This window comes from Podarcis pityusensis, assembly GCF_964106645.2.
Source record: "Podarcis pityusensis genome assembly, chromosome: 6".
NCBI classification, from domain to species: domain Eukaryota; kingdom Metazoa; phylum Chordata; class Lepidosauria; order Squamata; family Lacertidae; genus Podarcis; species Podarcis pityusensis.
Window position 1 is genome coordinate 65,778,315 of NC_138030.1, and position 22,912 is coordinate 65,801,226.

At 40.6% G+C, this 22,912-nt stretch overlaps 1 protein-coding gene across 1 annotated transcript in view; it reads left to right on the forward strand.

Moving 5' to 3' along the window:
• The first annotated feature begins 1,762 nt into the window (after positions 1-1,762).
• Positions 1,763-22,912, forward strand: part of ST6GALNAC3 (ST6 N-acetylgalactosaminide alpha-2,6-sialyltransferase 3) — a 280,203-nt gene continuing 259,053 nt past the window's right edge. Inside the window, exons 1-2 of the mRNA XM_081009016.1 lie at positions 1,763-2,557; positions 3,197-3,326. The gene's annotated coding sequence lies outside the window, so the exon portion shown is untranslated. The remainder of the gene's footprint in view (positions 2,558-3,196; positions 3,327-22,912) is intronic.

A 22,912-nucleotide genomic window follows, 5' to 3' on the forward strand; every position in this document is an offset into this window, starting at 1 on the left:
CAGTAAGAAACAACTCAATTTGACACCCATTGTTATATTGTAGCTGAGAGCAATTACTATTCATTTCCCCACCCTCAATTCAAAATTCTTTCTAGATTGACATTTGTGATAGTTCCTCCCTGAAATGATCTACTTAGTGCTATGGGACACACAGATAGGCACAGAAACTCAAGGTCTTCCCTGTCTGCCAAATCATAAGACTAGTTAAATTTGACATTTAGGGTTTTCTTTCTCCAGATTTATGATCCCTGAATGGCTTCTCTTTAGCCTTCTCATGTTACATTTGTCATTGTTTGAAAACATTTCTGGTTGAAATCCCCTTTTATGTCCTGCAGTGTCCTCTAGTTCAGGGTCATAACTAAGTCCAAGAGATGTGAGCAAGCACAAATGAAAGCAATATATCTACCAGAGTATTAATGATTGCCTAACTGGCATGCACAAATACTAGTTTTGTTACAAATCTTACGGTCCAATTAATGTGCAAGTTTCACCAGAGCAGAAAGAGGGCACTAGAGTCCTCTGTGAACATCTGTGCAGTTTCTAATGTCTTTGCAACTGCCAGGAGAACACATAAAAGCAAACATTATTTTACTCTCTTTTTTGTACTGTATTGCTTCTGCCTTAAGGATACTTAGCACAAGACCAATTCCTTCCTTTTCAGAAATGGCATAAATTAGCTCAGCATATTTTAGCAGACGAACGTGTGTCCATTTTAATGCAACAAGTTGCCCCCATGTAGAAGGCATTTCCTTATGTGACATAGAAGCAAACTGGGAGCAGATTAAAAGATCTGTTGATCCATTTTGAGGGAGAATTGAATTCTTTTCTTGGAATGCTTTTTGGGAGACTGAAGCATTCCTTATGTTTATCCAAGGCAGTTTATGGTGTAAGCTCAGCTGGTGATCCCTGTGATCTCTTGTTAACCTGTAGAATTTGCAACTCCATCCACATGTAGTATGAGCTAAAAGTAAAATGAGATTTGAAGCCATCAGTTCTTGCCACCATAAGACATTCTGGGGATGGGACATGGATGCGAGTAACAACCTGATATCCCATGTCTTCACAGCTATGTAAAAGCAAGTAATCCTTCAAGGAGAACTGTGTGAGTAAATATAGACAGTTCATTTAACTTGCTGATTTTTTAAAACTATCCCTCTTTTATTAGGAGGGAACTTAAAATGCAGGGTTAAATGCCATATTGAGTGCACTTGAAACTATGGCTTAAACATACAGAAAACAAAGCTCAATTAACTACTGTGTTTTCTTTTACGTAATATTTAATTCTTTTTCCATATAGAAAATTACATTTGTTGCTTGACAAATACCGGTAACTTTTTATATAGACTAGAAATGGTTTCTATTCTTCTAAATTTGTATATTTTATCAGTGCTGTAAAATTTGCCATGTTCTCATACTGCTGACTGTGGTGAGTTGGGGAACAATACCTCAGCTTGGTGTTTGGGAATGGACAAGGCAAACAGCAGAGGTGGATTTAGGGCTGTGTGACTGGTTCTGCTGCATTGGGTGCCGAGCCTAGGGGATGCCACAGAACACTGCAACTACCTGTAGTAAATTGAGCAGAATGGAAGACGAGAGGCAGGGGGTGCCAAATTTTGGCCTCGCAAAGGGTGCCACAGAAATTTCAAAGACCAAAGTCTGCCTCTGCAGACAGGATAGCCTTCGTAGAAAATATTCAGCTAGTTTGAAATACACTTTGTGGTACTAGAAGGAGAAGGGTAAGATACTTTCAGCATCATATTTGCAATTTGCAGGTTTACAGGCAAATTGCTGGGTGATTGATGGTTGAAAGGCAGTTGTCCTAGTGGCCCCAGGCAAGGGCTAGGCAAGGATGCAAAACCAAATAACAGACCAGGAGACAGAAATAGGTTGAAACTGGCCACAGCTTCATTAACTGCACTGGAGACAGATTGTTATGCTAGTGGTGTTTCATTCTGACTCAGTGGGAGAATTTTTGAATCCGTAGATCTCAACAGTGTTTCCTGTTCCATGCAAGATCCATAACTGCTTTCAAACCGCTTTTGTGATATCTAAAAACACTCTTGCTGCCCTTAAAGCTGAGAATACATGTCTTCTATAATATATGGCAGGGGTTTGCTATGGAAAACTGCATACAGATAATTGCTTTCGCATTTTAGCTGATTCTGAGGCTAACAAAGTATAACAGCTTAGAAGCATGTTGGACTCCTTCACTTTCTCAGGAAGCAACAGACAGCTCAAGGTTACCTGCAAGGTCTGAATACCGTATATAGTTCTGCCTGAAACTGGTTCAGCTCACTGCTGTCGAATTGAGTTTCCAAGCTTCCAGTCTAAAATGAAGTTAACAATGAAATATTGAATATGTTCCCTGAGGTCACCATGGCGAACTAGAGATGAACTTCTGTACCAGACTGCAGGAGACTGAAGAATTATGCTGACAGAATTGTATTTGAGGATTCAAAGTGCAAAAATGAGGCCTGTGTCCCAAATCCCAAAGAGAAATTGGGCTATAGTGGCAGAAGGAGTCTCAACAAGGAAACGTTAAGCCTTTACATAAATGGTAGGATTTTGTAGTCTCCTCTCAGCACTATAAAACATGTGCAAGGTTGGGGCTGCCAGAGATTCCAAGACAGCTGCTTTTCCCCTAGACACATTTGTGGTTTCTTTTATTATTAGGTACTTAATCTAAGCAGCTTGCCCCACTCTGAATAATGGTCCAGATGTTAGCATCTTCCTTCCAAATAGCAACTAAAACTTTTCATCTCCAGAGATGGTCCAAATAGTATTTTGTTCTGGAACTAGGCACTCCTTTTTATGCTTTGCCCTTTTTTTTTTTTTAATTGAAATGAGCGTCTCCTTGGCAGTTTTTGAAATATGATTGTGTGCAAGAGCACTTCTAAAGCTTGGCTCCTAATTTGTGTGGTTCCTGTATTCTTGTTCTGACTTAGATGGATCTTGCTAATATATCCCCCATGAATGAGTTGGTTTGGCACTGTAAAGGGGGAGTCCCTCAATGGATTATTATCATGAACTTGATAATATTTCTGGGCTCTTATCACTCTGCATAAGGTCATTTTATTTTATGTAAATGCATGCCTAAATTTACATGTGATTAATTAGCAAGGGGGTGGGGACCCCCCTTTTTGTATATCTGGCATTGTATATGTTATAATTTGTTATCCTTGGATTATACTTGCAGGTCTAGGCCCTCCATACAGCCACTTGCTGCGGTTGTTCCCCCACTTTGGGACTGAAAATATTTGCAAAGGAGCATCTCTGAAGTGTCCGGCACCTCTGCAAACCACTTGGATTGACTACAAAGTTTGCAAGTAAAAAATGTTTTTTATTTTACTCTCTGTAAATAGTCACGGGGACTGTTGCCTTGTTAATCTTTTAAACAAATTACTTATGCATTTAGCTCTTTAGGAGCATTTGCTGTATTCTACGTACATAATTACATATGTACATACGTACATACAGTTTCAGTTAAAGAAAATTGGCTTACCAGTATTTGCCCATTTTAATCCCGCCTAAGGCCCATAGGACCCAAACAGGCAGAGGTTGTGTTTTCTCTCAGGAGCACTTAGCTGGCTGTCACACCCAGGCACAAAAAGATGCTCCACAGGAGGAAAACCTGAATTGACTTGAGCTCCAGTTCCACTGACATATTAAGGCTGCAATCCTAAATACACTTATTAGGCAGTAAGCCGTAATGAAGTAAATATGCTGAGGATTGCACTGTGAGTGGGTATAAAGCAAGAACAAACAAAGGGCAGAGCTCTTAAAACAAAATATCCAAGGGCATAACCTGCCAAGGCTTTTGAAGAGGAAAATGGGTATGGGTGAGTGTAAAGCAGGAACTTTCCCAGGGTCCAAGTCAGGCCCAACAAAATTTTTAAAACACAGTTAAAATACTGCTAAAACACAAACGTCTTATAGACGAGCACAAGCAGAGTCAACATTGAAAAACAAAATATTACAGCAGTAAATGAGTTATCTAAGAGAAGCTTAAAAAGTTGATTTATAAAGAAAGGTCCCAAAATCCTGGAGGGCAGAATTTAACCAAGCCTCTTTAGGGAAGACATTCCAGAGTACAGACAGCATTTCAGAGGCTTTTGTTTTGTGTTTCTGCCAATCTAATATTCTGGCTGGAGGAATCATTCCCATTTGAACATTCCATTCCCTCCATGCTTATGCCATATACATCACAGGTGCCCTGTTCCATTGAAGTGAATGAAATGGAATGGAATGTATGTGCATGAGAGACAGAGAATGTGCTAGAGGGAGGGGTAGAGGGAGAAAATATGGCAATAGTACATTGTATGAGGATTGGGGCCCCTGCATCCACCCCCCTACTGGCAAGAACTGCTGCTTATGTACATATATTAACTTAGTCCAGCTTATATCACAGGGCTGTTGCAAAGATATAAAGTGGGAGGGGAGGATAATGTACGCAGTCTCAAATTCCTGGAAGAAAAAGTAATATACCAATATTCAACCACAAATATAGATGATGTAAAGAAAAAATAAGCATGCAGAAAGCCAGAAAACCAACCCACCTTGCTTTAACTGTGACAGTTCATAGTCCTGATTTCTTCTGTTCTGGGAGGTACCCCCCCCCCCCCATCCTGAATCCCAGCATTTCTTCCTCTGGTTTCTTAGCAACAGTGATTGATTAAGCGACCTTAGCAACAGCAGATTCTTAGAAGCTTGCCTCCATGTTTTGCTTTCTAGATGCCTCCATGTTTAGATTTCTTGCTGACTTCCTTTTTACAAAATGAGAACCAAGAGTCTGGGTCCACCGCTGGCTTGGGCATGCTCTATGAACTCCTTATGCTCACTTGTTGGCATCCCTGTGATTGAAAAAGACTAGAGTCATTTTCAAGTTTGTTAAAGAGGCTGCAGCTATGCATGTAATTTATAAAATTGGTATAATAGCTGGTAAACCAATTCTAATGTAATTTGTGGCTGTCACCTCATTCAGATTCTGTTCCTCTTGGCTTCAAATGTTGGCAGATTTTATGAGCCGTGGACATAAAATACCCCTAATGCGTTAGTTCTAGAATTAATTTAGCCAGCATGTGTACTGCAGGAAACTTCTTACTGGCTTTGCCAGAACAAAAGTTTAGATGTGTCTTCTAATGATCTTTTACTGTGTTGGGGCTGACTTAGAAAGCCTTGGGATAAATTATGACACCGGAATACCATAGGAGGGCTGTAAAAGAAACGAACATTTGCTTATAAATTATTGTTTTTGGAGAGTGCACATGAAAAATACATACTTGGTGAAAGGCTGTTTTACTGCCTCCCAGAAATTGTGTGAATTATGGACAAATATAATATACAACAGCAGTAGCCAGCATGAAATCCTACCATGCTTGCCTCTTAACCACCATGCTCATTCGTTTGTGAACAAATACAGCCAACAATACAGATGTGATAAGGATTGCTGAAACTCCAAATTGCTTGTAGCTAACAAGAGTTGCTTACTGGGGGAGGGGGTCATCCCAGCAGGGTGACCATTATGTGATGTCTGGGTGTGTGCATTGATTGGAAAATAAGATTCTTGTTTGGGATGTAAACTGGGGAGAGAAAAGACCATGGTTGGAATTGACTAAAGTGTTGGATTGAACCAAAATCACCACTATCTGCATAATAAACGCAGGGAGTCCAGTTGCTTAAAAAGCACGTCACACCATTACTTTGCAGCATGGTTGCTGCTTGAAAAGAGAAAGGTCTGGGGGTTGTCCCACATGGGAAGCTATTTGTGTGTAGTGGCTATTCATAGTTTTCTGACGTTACTGGGACTAAAAAAAACCCACATTCTAGAGAATATACACAAAATGATACAGGAATACAAAAGAGTGTCAAGAATGACAACAACTTTAAAAGGGTATAAAATGCATGTTATGGTATGTATACACACACATAAACAAACAGATCTATATGCACAGACACATTCAATGATAATTATTTACTTTTTTTAAAAGAAATATTGCAATAAATAAATGGATTCTTATCCAAATCCCAGAAGGGTATAAAACTGTGTCAAAAAGAAAATAAAAACTGGGGGAAAATTAGTTAAAAGGTTTTATGTGGTTGTTTTTTTTTAAATTAATTCCTTTCTCACTCAGATACTGTTGCTATTGTAAGTGGCAATTGGGGACAAACAAACCCTGGCTTGTGGTTTCTAAGTGCTTTGTAGAGGTGTTCAAAAAGAAAGTGAGCAATATAAAAACTACCGTATGTAGGTCTGTGGGTCTTGGTGAAGGACAGGCAACATTCAACTCTCCATATAAAAGATGGGGAAATGATGGAGAGAAGAGACCCAGGTGAGATCTGGGAGGAAACGCTGCCACAAGTGAGAAGTCTGCTGAGTACCATCCAAAACATGTAAATTAATTCTGGTGAGCTTATGTGGAATGCCCCGATATGTGCGTTTCAGGGAAGCTTTGACTCAACAGGAAGTGTTAGGCAAGCTACTCTACTGAGGTTTGCAGAGAAATTAGGCCTTTCGTTGGGGGAGGATGGTCGTTTTGGTGGTTACTGTGGAGGGCTGGGTATCTTTTATTAAACTGTTGGAAACTAACTTCTCCTGAGAAGGGCTTAATTAGATCAGGTGTGCAAAGCAGGAAAGAATTGGGCAAGTAATGGATTGTGGGTCTAAACCACAGAGCCTAGGGCTTGCCGATCAGAAGGCCGGTGGTTCGAATCCCTGCGATGGGGTGAGCTCCCATTGCTCGGTCCCAGCTCCTGCCCACCTAGCAGTTTGAAAGCTCGTCAAAGTGCAAGTAGATAAATAGGTTCTACTCCGGCGGCAAGGTAAACGGCATTTCTGTGTGCTGCTCTGGTTCACCAGAAGCAGATTAGTCATGCTGGCCGCATGACCCAGAAGCTGTCTGCAGACAAACACCGGCTTCCTTGGCCTATAGAGCAAGATGAGCACACAACCCCAGAGTCATCCATGACTGGACCTAACGGTCAGGTGTACCTTTACCTTTACCTTTAAGGTATCATGTGTAGAGGGAAGCTTGGCATGAGTGTGGAGGGTGAGTTATGTGATGTACCCATTTAGAGGCCTCATAGAACTAACATAATCAGATTTTCAGTGCTATGCTGAGTGCTGTTTGATATCTGCATGGTGCCATAAATGTGTGGTATCCCACCCTACTCTGTTTCTGCTTTTCATCTGTATTCAGATGTTGTGGTTGGTGTGCTAGACAGGTGCCTGACAGTGGTAAAGGACAGGATGAAAGCCAATAACTTGAAGCTTATTTCCCAACAAGCTGTGTGTGGGTGGTTCCTCTATCTGGATAAGTGGGGTTCAGCCAGTTTTGGAGGGGGAAGAATCAGTTTCAGACTGTGGCAGCACCGATGTATCAACTTATTTTGTTATCTATATAGGTATATTTAATATAAGCTGAATCCAGGGGTTCAGTGTTTGGCACAGTTTAACTCCCCAAACCTTTATTAAGCAGACGATGATAAAACTCCTATATAGAAGCTAAAAACAGCTGGCCTGGATAAGAGGGTGGGAGCTAAAATGTAGAGAGGAGCCTTTGACAAGTCAGGGCCGAAAGCCTGAAGAAAAGTGCCACAGCTGTGAACTAAGATGGGCCAAGGGCGTATCAACTCCAGAGAGTCCTTGAAAGCGAAGAGGGAGTCTCAAACTGTCAAAGCTAAATCTGATCAGGAAGGCTACACTCCTGCTCTGTCATGTGAGGAGAGAAATCCCATGCGGCGAATTCCAGCGGGGAAACCACAAAACCCAAAATGCGGAACTTCAATCTCACTTTAGTTGTTGAGGAGAAAAACGTATTCTCCTTTGAGTCCAACTTTCTTTCATTACCTCTTGGGAGCCAAAAGACCCAGAGAGGAAGGAAAGGGAAAACAAGTCTTCCGTGTGGCAGTTGTCACCACATGACAAGCTAGTTGAGTGCAGCAGTATATTACCATTCAAATCAGGCAGCTTTCTCCATTATGCTGCAGGCCACCTTCCTTTCCGCTAAAGTCTGAAACGGGGACAGAGGCAGACAACTAGGAAAGTCCTTAGTTCAGTTGTAGTGTCCATTCAGCCACTCACAGGCTCAGTATTGCTGGTTAAAGAAAGATCATGAGCACTAGAAAAATGTTTTTATTTACCTGAGGACACAAAAAGACTTTACCAACCAAAGAAAGAAAATCTGATTAGTTGGACTAATGGTCTCAGTATATGGCAGCATCATACATTTGTTTATAAATATTAGTTTTGGAGAATTACAGGTGGCTTGAGAGAAGTACCACATCTTCTCTCTCTGTAGACTCCACATTTGCCTCTGCATGTTTTGAAACAAATTCCCCAAAACTTGCAAACCCCATTCACCAGAGGCAAAAGCAAAATTCATTTGCACATCACAAGCAGGCAGTCCTTTTTTCAAGCTGCCTTCTGCTCAAAGAAAAAAGAAGAAACTATTTTCTGTCTTTGGACTTAGTTGAGTCACAACAGCGCCTACAAACAGCTTTTTTCTTCTGTCACCAGCACGAGTGAAGAGCCTTCTAGAAATGCACAGAGAGATTAACGCCTGATTTTCATGCTCCTCTTTTTACCGGTAGTTTCCTTTTGCTCTGGTTACATGAATTCATCCATTGTGCTCTTTTCATTAAGATGAAAGTAGAAATTACATAGCACCAAGGCATGAAATCACAGAATCCAGATATTCAATCATGGATGGGGTGCTGGTTCTATGAAAGGAGTTTGGGAAAGCCATTACAAACTAAGTTTCAAAACACCATTCAGTTGCTTCTACAGTATAAAGAAGGGACGCGGGTGGCGCTGTGGTCTAAACCACTGAGCCTCTTGGGCTTGCCGATCAGAAGGCCAGCGGTTCGAATCCTTGTGACGGGGTGAGCTCCTGTTGCTCGGTCCCTGCTCCTGCCAACCTAGCAGTTTGAAAGCATGCCCAAAAGTGCAAGTAGATAATTAAGTACTGCTTCGGCAGGAAGGTAAATGGCGTTTCCATGCGCTGCTCTGGTTTCGGTGTTCCGTTGCTCCGGAAGTGGCTTAGTCATGCTGGCCACATGACCCGGAAAAACTGTCTGCGGACAAACGCCAGCTCCCTTGGCCTGTAAAGCGAGATGAGCGCTGCAACCCCAGAGTCATCTGCAACTGGACTTAACGATCAGGGGTCCTTTACAATATAAAGTGAGTGTTCAACTCACTCTCTGGGCCAAAGATTTAATCTCTCCTTGTTGCACAGCTTGGCACCTTGTGGCGGTGTCCTGCCTCTTCCATTCTTCCAGCCCCAGGCCTTACATTGTTGGCAGCAGACTACATGGAATTAGCTGAAACTTATCCTTGTAGATATTGTGGAAAATCACCAGTGCTGATTAGAAGGTGAGTGTTTCAGAGCAAAAGCTCAGAACAGAACAATAGAAGACTGTGGAATGACAAAGCTTTTACAGTTACTCCCGTGGAATAGTAAAATTAATAAAACCGCAATGAGGCATTACAATAAAAGAAACATTACCAATCTAGGCAAATGATCAGAGTTCAAAGCCATGATCTGGTTCATTTATATACTACATTGTGCACAAATACATAGTGCTCAAAGCAGTTCACACAAGACAATTTAAGTGAAATAGAACCAAAAATATAGATGAAAATAATATGCTGTCATATGCCATCGATATTCCAACAGCTACAATTTATTTGAAACATATGAAAAGTTTACTTGAGGATGAAACATACCAACAAGACACTTGCCAGTATCCAGCATCAATAATATCAACATTATACCTCAATGACAGACTAGCCATCAAGGAGCAAAGGGTAAAATTAACAGAATCGAACTACCTTTAGCAGCCTCTAACTGCTACTTATCCTCATTTAAATCAGCTGGATAATAACAATGCACAGAGTTTGTGCTTGCAATATCCACATACGTTTAAGCTATGGTTCTGCACAATCTCTGCGGTGGAAATCTGACCCAATGCCTCGTGGTGTTGCTTAAGCTAACAAGGTGGCATGCATTTTCCCTTCAAAGAGCATCTCCAATGAGACCTTTAGTCAAAGCCACAGAACGCCCTGGGACTTGGAAGTGCCTACAAATGAAGCTGCTGTCCGGATTCAGAATGAATTAGCTGCTGTATTTCAGCAATGCCCTTATTCCCTTTTTTGTTGATGCAAATGAGGCTCCTCTGCAGTGTCTCTGGGGCTCCCGGTGAAGGATGCGACATGCTGTGCGCAGCCTTTGCTCAGTTAACCAAGGCTGAAAGGAAGCAAACTGCAGGAGACTTCAAAGTGAAACTTTTTTCCACTGAGCGGTGCCTTCTTAATTGAATGCAAGTAGTTAGTCATGAGTTAATGAAAACTTTTGAGAATCTGCCTGATTGGCATGCTCCCTAAAGGTGCTAATTACACACATTCCTAATTGAAAGGACATCTGCTGCATCCTTTTAAGGCTCTTTGAAAATGTCTAAGGGCATATCTAAACTACAGGCTTAGGCTGTGCATACAGTCCTGCATCCACTGGTTTGCGAAGCCACGTGTACAATATGTTAGTCGCAATCCATGTATTTATCCTGTTGTTTCTTATAAAATACTGCATTTTGAGGCATTTCCCCCCACAAACCAGCTTCGACCCAAGTTGAGAAAAAGAACAACCTAGCTGCATTTTGAGTCAATAATGTGTGAACAGCCTCGTTTTAGTTTTATAGCAGTGCAACTGTTGTGGCTTCTTCCTGCCCTTCACAAAACAAAACAAAAAACAAAACAAAACAAAACAACCCCAGCCAACATCCTGGGGGTTATAGTTTGACAAGGATGCTTAGAATTATGAGTTTCAATATGGCAATTCCCAGTTGAGAGAGGATGACTTTTAAATCAGTGTACGCCTGCAGAAAAAATACAACTGGATGCAAAAATGAAGCTAGGAAGTTGTGCAATGAGGTAGTGGGGGAAATGGTGACAATGCAACAAAGATATGCAGCCAGTATACCTGGTGAAACTTTGGTTGCCTCATGTGGCTAGATCACATGATCCCTGGCAATGTTATTTGTTTATTGAACCAGTTTCTAGTCCAGAGTCTCTCGGGTCCCAGGAACTGCATATGGCCTCTCTTCTGGCCCTTAGAGGTCTCCCCTGGTCATACATCCCTCGCTGGCCCTGCCTTGCACCCCAAGTAATTTCCCTGCCCACAATATGCCCTTCAACTCTGATAGAGCCTCTTGTTTGGATGGAGGACATAGAGGGCTGTGTGTAGAAACTGGCCTACTGTGCAAAGGTTGTTCTGCTCATATTTGCCTCTGGCCCCACTGACCACTGTCATGTGACCCTCAGAAATGTAGAAAGCAAAGATCACAAAATCACAAAATTAAGATAGAATAAAGTACGGTACATCCTGTCAATATCCCAATAAAAATCCAGAATCAGTACACTGAAGCAAAACACAGAGTAATTCAATAGAAAAATCAACAGTCAGGAAATGCCCAAATTAACAAATGTATTTTTAATAGGCATCTAAAACATGTCACAGTTGATGCTTATTGGATTGCACAGGGGAACGTGTTGCAGAGGGCTGATGCAGCTGTGGAAAAGGCCCACTTTTTAGACTAGATGGCAGTCTGCCAGCCACAGCAGACTCAAAGCAGAAGCCCAGCCCACCTACTTAATTTTCTGAGTCACAAAGAAACTAGATGACCTGATACTTGCAGCTCCATCATCCCCTGCTGGCAGCAGTAAGGAAATCTGCAGGCAATCAGCCCTAGAGGAATCAAGTGACTGGAAAAACCAACAGCCCCAGCTCTACTATGAGCCCAGGTGAGCCCCTGGACTCGGGTGGCAGATCAGGAATGGTAGCAGAGCCATCCCCACCTGTTAGCTATCTGCAACCTACAGCCAGTCATCTGCACACTTGTCCATTGCTTCTGCCAATGTGCCTTTGCCTACCAATGTCAACAGGCTACTTCCCAAAAAATAAAGCAGGAATATGGGTATGCCTACTGATTGACCCATTTCCTCCCCTACAAGAAGTAGCCTTGGAACCCATACACTGGATTGTTTTGAGTGGTGCCATTTGTGTCTGATCCTGACAAGCCCTGACACCCACCCACTGCTAAAAATATTGCTGCAGATGGTCGCTTGGTCAGCCAGCTTGGCCTTGTCTGTGCATTAAATAATAATAATGGTAGAGTTTGAATTTGACATTAGCATTCTTTCTCTTTGCTGTAAGCTTTGTGTGTGCAATGGTGTTTGTCCTGGGTAGATAAAAAAAAAAAAGCTCTGAGCAATGGAAATGAAAACAGCATTCTGTAAAGCAAATAAAAATAAAGCAGCCACATTACAGGAATGTAAATGTCACTGAAGTCACTCATGGGCCCCATGAGTCAGCTCTGAAGATTCACAGGTCTGGGCTGACATTCCTCAGGCACGGTCTCCTGGGGCTGCATTAAAACAACAACATTGCACCTTAGGATAATGCTTGTCATTTCTGTCTCCATTTGCAAATGTGATTGGACAGAAATGTGTCGGCTTTCCATCTATCAATTCCACCCTGATGCAATTCTGGTTAAATTAGATGTCAGTCTAAAGCCTGTGCAGTTTACCTTTCCAACTGGAACCCAGCTTTTCCTTGCAGAAACTATTGGCGCTGCCAATGTCCTTGTTCTGAGAGGTGGTTGGTTTGTTTGTTTGTTTTAAATGGGACAGAATTAATGGGACATCAATACAACTTAGCATGTTTTTCTTTTTAATGGGACATAAATACAACTAAGCATTTTAAAAATATATATAATAAAGAATTGTATGGCTGCCACTTTTTTCTAATGCCTGACTGTGGAATATAGCTTCATTTTCATGCGTTATTCTGAAACTGTTAAAAAGGCTCTTTGTGGCAGAGTTAGAAATAACATTGCTTGGGCTACAGTTAGTCAGGCTGTGTTTTGGGTCAAACCTAATGGCAGAACTATGTTTTTGGACAATAAGAATCAGTCCCATGCTGACCTTGCTACACCTCCCCCCCCCCCCACGTTCCTTCTCTTGCACACTTTTTTTCCTCCCCCACATCAATTTAGCTTGCATTTTTGTCTGAACTGGGTAAATTATGATTTGGGGAAGCATAGGTCATCTACAATCCAGGACCAAAAACCCAGTTCAAACTCAGCCAAAATGTGAAATACCAAAACATGATTTGATGCAATTTCTGAACCAGCACATTGGCTTACTATACCTTTTTGGCTATTAATTACTTTTCTAGTGCATAATACAAAATTTCATAAAGCACAAAGAGAAGTGGAAAGGTGTTTATTGGTAGTGCAGTGGTACCTCGGGAGTTAAATGGAATCCATTCCGGAAGTCTGTTTGACTTCCAAAATGTTTGGAAACCAAGACACAGCTTCTGATTGGCTGCAGGAAGCTCCTGCATCCAATCGGAAGCCACGGAAGCTACGTCGGACATTCAGGTTCCAAAGAACGTTTGCAAACCGGAACACTCACTTCCGGGTTTGTGGTGTTTGGGAGCCAAAACATTCAAGTTGCAAGGCGTTCATCAACCAAGGTGTGACTGCATTCAACTAGAACTATAATCCTATACTCATTTACCAGAGAGTAAGTCCCACTGAAAGCAATGTTGCTTACTTCCAAAGAGACATGCATAGGATTGCACTGTTAAGTGAGAGGAGAGCTACTTAAATCAATGGACTTGTCCGTCACTGCTAACTGCTGCTAAGAAAATGAAAGTAATCACATAAGCAAGATACCGGGTAGAGTCTTAGATCCAACCCATAACAACTGGGGCAATGTTTAACTCTATAATTACCCATTGCTGGCTTTGTATCCTGTCTTTCCTGAAAGACTGCTGCTTTGCCACTATACATCTCTGAATTCAGGTTAGAAACACAGAAACAGCTGTGAGCAGTGAGTGTGCAAATGCACCCAAAGCCACACAGACGAGACCAGAAAGGCCTTGAAGAAATTGCCTGAAGCAAAGCTCTGTCCAACAGAATAAGTTAGGCAGTGTTATTTCAGAAATGATAGTTTTTCAGACACTTAAAGGCAGTGTGTAGGGCTATCTTTGCCTGGGGCTACACACATCTACCCCCACCCCATCCCACTATGGTTTCTGGTCAAATAGGGTCTTAAACAAAATTCTTATTTTATGATTTGTCAGGTATATACAACAGGTGAGGCCTGCAGCAAAATGTTGCATCATGTTCAGTGACAAGTTACATTTCCTTCCCAACGATCAGTCTACAGCCCATGGCTACTTATTGGGCTGCTCTGTTTCGTTTGAATATTTTGCTCTCGTATGCCTTTAAAAAAGACATTTTTGTACTTCTGAAAACCCCAGGGTTTCCCCAGAGCATGCTGATACCACCTCCTTGTTTCTCAGTGGCCCCGATTTGCCTTAAATGCTGCTGGCATTCACCACCAGTAGAAGGAAACTATGGGCATCAAAATGCCTCACTGTGCTGCTAAAGTAGCCCATGTAATCGAATCACAGAATTGTTGGAAGGGACCGTGAGGGTCATCTAGTCCAACCCCCTGCAGTGCAGGAAACCTTTGCCCAACATGGGGCTGAAACCCACAACCCTGAGATTATGGGTCATGCTCTACCAACTATAGGATCCTACTCAACTTTCTCTTCTGTTCAATCACTCATTCAAAAATGTTTATGCCCCTACAGTTGCTCAAAGCAGCTTACAACATAGGCTGGAAAAACATTATATAAAATATACTAAACTCAATGGCTTGGTAGGTTTATTTATTTTTCATTAAATTTATATCCTGCCCTTCCTCCCACAGAAGCCCAGTGAAAAACAAGGAATAAAATAAAAATGTCAGTTTTAAAAAAACACAGTTTAAAAAGCAGTTGCAATACTGATACAGAATGGGGACGATTTCAACTCGGAAGGTTTGTTGAAGGAGGAAGGCCTTCTCTAGGTGCTGAAAATATGACAGAGACAGTGCCTGCAACACAAAAGGCCCGATTCCTACAGTGTGTGGAACGGACCTCATGATAAGTTGGCATCTGCACAGCGCAGTTATTGACTGGGTGTATAAGGGGAGAGATTATCTTTCAGGTATCCTGGGTCCAAGGTGCACAGCCAGCACTTTGAACTTAGGCTGGTAGCTCATTGACAGGAAGTTAACTTAAGAAAGTTCACAGAAGGAAAGTTTCCCCTCCTTCCTTTCCCCTCCTCCCGTTAGCTACTTGTGTCCCAAAGAGTTTCTCTGCAGGGTCAGGGACCCTCCTGAATAACACGGGCAGGGCTGTGTGGGCTTCTGAGGAGATGACAGGGCAGGAAACTTTCTGTTTGTGAGCTTCCCTTAGTTAACCTACCTAAGGATCCAAGTTTGCTTTTGGACAATAGCCCATGTACCTTCCCCCCACATTGGTCCTGCCCCCCACAATGTGATCACCTCACATTGATCATGAAGACCCCATGGAAGACTTTTCCTTATTTAGTTCTTTTTTTTAAATAACTTTTTTATTCAAAATTAAAACAAAACATATTATCCAGAAACATATCATCCTTATCCCCCCCATTTTTCCTCCCTCCCTCCCCCTCCCTCCCCCCCACAGACCCCCCCTGACTTCCCTCAGTTCCAGTCTTTGATTTCTCTAAAAGTGCTGTTTTCTGCATGTTACACAGTTGTATAGATCCTCAAACTATTTAGCTAATTATTATCAATAAAAAGTTTGTGAATGTTTATTCAAAGCCAGCCAAGGAGTCCAGTTCGCTTTGTTGCATCTTCAAATACTTTGTAAAGGGTTCCCATTCATCTTTAAAGTCACAGTTATCCTTGTCCTTGGCCTGTAGCTTGTATGTCAGTTTTGCCAGTTCTGCATAGTCCATCAATTTTTCTTGCCATGATTCTTTAGTTGGGGTTTCTTCAGTCTTCCATCCTTGTGCTATTAAAACTCTTGCGGCCGTTGTCACATACATGAAGATATTTTTCAGCTTTTTTGGCAGATCTTTCCCTACAATCCCTAACAAAAATGCTTCAGGTTTTTTAACAAATGTTAAATGGAACATTTTCTTCAATTCGTTGTATATCATTTCCCAATTTTTTAAAATTACCTTACAATCCCACCACCTTATTTAGTTCTTAACATTTCTCTTCTAACTTTTATCCAAGGAGCTTGAAGGGGTGCTCAACCAGGACTTGAACTGATTAATACTCTACAGCCTTTTACATGTGTCTTCGGGAAGGGGGAAGTTATTGTTTTGCTGTTCTATTTTACTTATTTACTTGTTTTTATCCTAATTTAACCGCTCTGAGTTCCTATGATGAAGGGCAGTCTAATAAATCAATAAAATCCTAAAGTGATCATTCCAGGGTGACCCAGTGAGTTTCATGGTTGAATGGAACTTGAATCTTGCCCCCCCCCCCCCGGTCGTAGTACAACACTCTGCTACACTCACTCACGCAATCAAATCTTTATTACGGTCATAGACCAGCATAAGGGGGGGGGGGGGAACGGACAATAATTTAAAATCTGCAAAACATTTTGAAAAACTAAAATTATTAAAACAGAAGGTATATATGAAAGACTATAAGAATCTAAAAGAGGCTAAATGAATCTAAAAGAAGGGTTAGGAGCATTAAACGGATGTGGAAGAGCATAAAAGGTTAGTATATAAAAGGCTATGGCTATCAATTGACACAGCACTCCGATATGAGTGTTCATTAAATCTAGTTTGTGGCACAGGTCATCATCCGACGAATTTTGAACGCTGCTATGCAGAACCAGGCAACATTGTATCTTGTAGCAGGGTTGGTATATGAAAGTAGCAGGGGGGTATAGAATTGTCCTGTGCGCCCTGGGTACTTATGGAGTAATGGGGAGATGAGGCCAATACAAATGTCTCTATAATATAGGCACTGGAGAAGCACATGCTCTATTGTTTCTATTTGTCCAGAATCACAGGGGCATTGTCGCTCTGAGTAAGCAATCTTCCCAAATCGACCTTCAATGACAGCCGAGGGGAGGGTGTGACATCGTGCCAGGGTAAAGGCCGTCCGATGCTTAAGGACTTTGAGATTAGTTAGATATGTCATGGGGGACAGAGTACCTGATGGATTCATTGGCAATAAAAGTTGGGGTCCACTCTGCTACACAATTATTTTTGTTGTTGTTGTTGTTGTTGTTGTTGTTGTTGTTGTTGCCATTTATGGCTCATGGGATGCCCTAGATCACTGAGCACCTTTCAGCACATGTCATCACTTGAAGCAGGAGCCGAGAAGATCCCGTGTGTGTAGACAGAATAATATGGGTGGAAATGGGTTTTTAAGTACTGAAAGTGGAAGGTACTTGTGCTACATAACCATCTCCCTTTCCTAAAAAAAAATCAGACACAGGCACAATCTCTCTCTACATGAGGTTGAGCACTCCTGTTTCAAGCAGGATTTGCCTTTCATTTTCTTAGCAAGGCTTACGTTTCTGCGGCTGCCATGCTTCTCCTAATGCTATTTAAAATAATAATTTGGAAGCTACTTTTTTTAAACAATTCTAATTATCTAAAAGTTCATCTTGAACTATAAAATGTGTTATTGCCAATGCTGTGCAGAAGCATAAAACATACTGCTGTCACATCTTGATAAGATGAAAACTGGGGAGTTTCAAAAATAATAATAAGAGCTTATTCAGATATGCTTCAGTGCCTTCAGAAAATTACAGACTATTTTAAAACTTACATTTCCAACTTATGAAGCAACTAACTGTACAATCTTATACACACCTACTCAGAAGTAAGTCCAACTGAATCAGACTATTATTTTCCCAGTAAGGCTGTATTCTTACCACATTATGTGAATGGTCCAAGTTTCTGATTTCATACACATATTAACATGAGAAATTTCCATTCATTCTAATGGCTCATGATGATTAGAGTGGAGGTCTGCAACAGAAGTGTTGCAGTGTAAAGTGCTTCCTTTAAGGCTTCCAGCTACTGCATACAATTTTCTCCTACTCTGACAGTCAGTCAGTCAGTCAGCATTCTTCCTTTGGTTTCATGTGACATAGGATGTATACTTGATAAAGGTAAAGGTAAACGGACCCCTGACCATTAGGTCCAGTTGTGACCGACTCTGGGGTTGTGGCGCTCATCTCGCTTTATTGGCTGAGGGAGCCAGCTTCCGGGTCATGTGGCCAGCATGACTAAGCCACTTCTGGCGAACCAGAACAGTGCACGGAAACGCCGTTTACCTTCCCACTGGAGCGGTACCTATTTATCTACTTGCACTTTGACGTGCTTTTGAACTGCTAGGTTGGCAGGAGCAGGGACTGAGCAACAGGAGCTCACCCCGTTGCAGGGATTTCAACTGCTGACCTTCTGATCAGCAAGTCCTAGGCTCTGTGGTTTAACCCACAGCGCCACCCGCGTATACTTGATAGAGAGCACCAATTTTCTGATGAGTGTAACTGTGCTATTCACATGTTTACAACTATGTGTCATATTCACATATAGGGCTCCTTCCTTTATCTAAAAAAACTGCACAAAACATAACATGTGATCACAACCTAACCTTTAAGGTAGTCAGTTTTCAGTGTTTACAAAGCAAGATGGATTTTATCCAACTACGTCATATTGAAAGCAGAACCATTGAAATCAATGCACCTAGGTTAGCCATTATTAACTTGTCTGTTGATTGCAGTGCACCTACTACTCCATAACTTGGTCAGATACAATACATTATGTCCAAATAATCAGATACATTGTTTCAAGCTGTTTTTTTCTAAGCAGGTCAGCTTTATTAGTTGCAATTTTAAGCCTGATAGCAAAATATATTATTTGTGTGTACAGTAATGTTAATCATGCCGCTTGCCTTGTCGTGAAAATTTAGTCTACACCAGAACATTCTGATGCTGACTTAGCTGATAATTAAATTTCTTCGCTGTCTTGAAACAAAGGAGGCTCTTTATGCATTCATGATCCAGCTATCCTTTCCTCAGAAAGAAGTAACACACCATCATTCTGAAGTTAGGTTCTCTTATGTCTAACTTTTGAGAGAAACACTGAAGCAAATAGACTGTAGGAACAGTCATTTAATCCAAACAGCCAGCTGCCAAAACAGTAGAATTCCCTTCCATGCCTCACATCACTCAAGAAATGCAAATCTCAAATGGAATTTTCTCTACTTAGCACTGTGTTTTGTTTAGGATATTGGCTTCAAAGGCCACCCATTTCAGGAAGGCGTCTAGCTAACTTGCTCGAGCTGCTTTTATAGTTGCTGTGTTTTTATTTGTTTATTAAATGTTATATGTATTCTACCTGTGTAATTGTTTAATGTTTTGAGTTTCTGGGAAGCTGTATTTCTACCTTATTTAAGAGATTTTTAAGGAAATCCTCTACAAAATGGCTTACAAGAAGCTTCAAAGCCAATTTGCACATAAGACATATTACTATACTATTAACGGCAGTGAACTAAAACCCAGAATAGTCAACTGTTTAATCACATCCATGCAAGCAACCTTTATTTACAACTCCCAATTAAAAGCTACAGAGAAGTCTTCAAGGTTTTTTTTTTTTTTTAAAGACACGAGGCATTGATAGTGGATGCTTATGTGGCCCCTACAAAAAAAATGCTGATCAGCTATTTTATACCTTTATCACAGAGGATGAGGATGGAGTACAGATTGAATTTTATACACAGGGGATGGAGAATGGTAAACCTTTTTGACACACACACACACACACACACACACTTATTCAACCTTCTTGATTTTGGTTTCTCTTCCCGATATTTCATCCTTTCCTTTTTTTTTCTATTTTCTTTCAACTCCCGCCCCCTACAGCCCTAGTATTTATTTTTAACTGAGGGAACACAGGGATAAAGTTAAATTACTTTAAATCTAAATGTGGCAGGATTTACCCCATTTAACATATGGAGATTAAACAAATACATCAAAAGGAAAACCTAATGTAATCTTTAGATAGGAAACTCATTTCAGGATAACAGAAGACACTTTTTGAAATCCTTCTCTGATAAGATATTATGCTGCTGAACTTAGTTGAAACCAAAAGAGTTGTGATACAGATCCAAAATGTCCCTAAGAAGTTTTACAGAAGAACAGAACTATCTAGATGAAGATTAATTTTTATAACAGTATATTTGAAGTTACTGAAATTAATACTACTGCTTTTTCTTCTTCTTCAGATAATGGGAAAGAGGATTATTATAAATAACTGATTCTAAAGCAGGATAAGTTCTTTTAAATGGGGATGTGGGTTTTTTCATCAATTGGGAATCACAGTAGATTATTTAGTAACATTTTTGATACATTTTTGAACACTTGGTCGGCTCTAGTTGTGTAATAGTTTTTATTGTGATTGTTTGAATTTGATTTTCTAATGGATTGTACTCCATTCTGAGATCTCTTATGATAATGTATTGGTGGGAAATGTGCTAAATATAGAAATACAGTAAGGAACTCAACCTATAATTTCAAAGACATTTGGAACCTCTTTCGTAAATTATTTTTAATAGATGCATGGAGGGGCCATTTTCTGTTGGAACAGAATTACACCAATTTTTCTGAAAAGAATAAATCTTGCCTTTTATCACACAGAGAATCTTAAAGGTTATAATATATGTAAATATTATCTCTATAATATGAGTATTGTTTATTTGTTTATATCTTCTTTTTCGGCGATCACTTGTAGCCGAGTAAGATTGTCTTCCATAAACACTGTTTTAACAGTGAGTCCATAAGTGACTGTGGAGGCCAATTCTGGATCCACATGTCCTTCCACAGTGGGGACATTGGTTTCTGGGTGGGAGTTGATCATGGTGTGGATTTGCCAAGCGTGCCTTCCTCTTAGCACATTTCTCCCTTGTGTCCTGAGTTCGAGTGTCTTCAAAGCCCATGACACCTTTGGTAAAGGCTGTTCTCCAACTGGAGCACTCGCAGGCCAGTGTTTCTCAGTTGTCAGTGTGTATACTACATTTTTTTTTAGATTTGCCTTGAGACAGTCTTTAAACCTCTTTTGTTGACCACCAGCATTACGCTTTCCATTTTTAAGTTCGGAATAGAGTAGTTGCTTTGGAAGATAATCATCAGGCATCTGCACAACATGACCAGTCCAATGAAGTTGAAGTTGAAGAAACAATGCTTCAAAACTGGTGATATTTGCTTCTTCCAGTACACTGATATTAGTTCATCTATCTTCCCAAGTGATGTGTAAATTTTTTCGGAGACACCGATGATGGAATCTTTCGAGGAGTTGGAGATGGCATTTATAAGTGGTCCATGTTTTACTTGCCAATATGTAGGTATAAAAATAATTGCACTAAACTAAAAATAACTTTCAAAAACCAATGATTTTTTACGACCTAAGCAAGATGCTGTTCTTTTTCTTTATTTTAGCAATACAGTCTCATATTAATTGTTATAGTTATAGCCCACCTTTCCTCCAAAGAGTTCATGGTGACATACATGGTTCTCCTCCACCCCATTTCAGCCTCACAGCAACCCTCTGAGGTAGGTTAGGCATACATCTTGTGACTGGCCAAGCTCACACAGTGAGCTTCATGACTGAGTAGGGGTTTGAAGCCTGGTCTCCCAGACCCTAGTCCAATATGCTAACCACTACATGACAGTGAATATGTTCATCTGACTTGTGTTTGGGACATAGTTAAATCACATATGAGGGAACAGTTTATTCATGCAAGCTTTCTTTAAAAATAAAAAGAGAAAACCAGCATATAGTAACAAAGAATGTAGTAAAATGGGATAATAGCAGAATAAAACTCCCTTGAGGGTAAGCAATTGTTAAATGCTGTGACGAAAACATTACAGTTAATGAATCCACACAGCATGGCCAGAAGACTGCTCTGGTCTAAATTTTAGTTATTTGAATACAAGCACTAGCCAGGAAAATTATTACTAAGGTTATTATTGCCTTTGGACAATAGGCAATAGCATGGCTTTGCACAAGTATATTTCAGTGAAATCAATGATGCTTAAGCACACGTAATACAGTTAAACCCTTTCCAAACAATATATCCAACTTCATGGGGATCAGGGGGGCAGGCTCATTAGGTAGAATACTGGTGATTAAATGTACCTAAAAATGCCAGGCCTGAATACACAATAACAACATCAAATGTGGGACTATGAGAATAATCAGAAAGCATGAAGAATTATCTCTGAAGTCAAGTCATGATGACTAATCTTATGCATCCTATGCTCTAATTTTTCTTTTTTAAAGTGGAATAAAAGCCGTAAATCAGACCAAACCTTTAACAAACCTTTATCCATATATTATAACCAGTTGCATTGGTGGGATGTTGCGTATTTTGATTTCAAGAAAGTTGGAAATAGTTTCTAGGCAGTTTGGCTTGCAATGCCTTGAGAGATCTTAATAAATTTCAGTAAAGGGACCTAATAAAGCTACAAATAGCTCCTATAAGTGTTTATGGAGAGTAAACAATAATAACCATTAGGCTCTACAGGACCCCGAAGAGCTTTACAAACAACTTTTTTAATTAAAGAAAAATTATCAGAAAGGATGGACAATTGTATTGGTTGGGTAGTACAGCTCTGAGTTAAACCTCTGGATAAAACCAGTGTTCACTGTCATTTAGGTGGGGATTGCTGTGGTTTACATTATAAAGATTTTATCACTGTTTGTTCTTATATTGTTTCAGCACCACCATCCCTGAAAAACAGATTAACAGTAACTGGGTAGCTTCCTGGGCAGGCTTCCTAGCCAGAGATTAAAGTTTGCTTGGGTTTTTTTTGTTTTTTGTCTTGCAATGTGTAAGTAGTAGAATTTTAGCCTGGTTTACGGAAGTCACTCTGATTCAGAAGTCACCACAAACAAAATTACAGTTAGAATACAGATGTGTGGCCCACACAGCATGTTAAGAAGATAAGGAGAACCTCTTGGATTGGGTCAATGATCCAACAGGAAGCCTGACCTCCTGTTC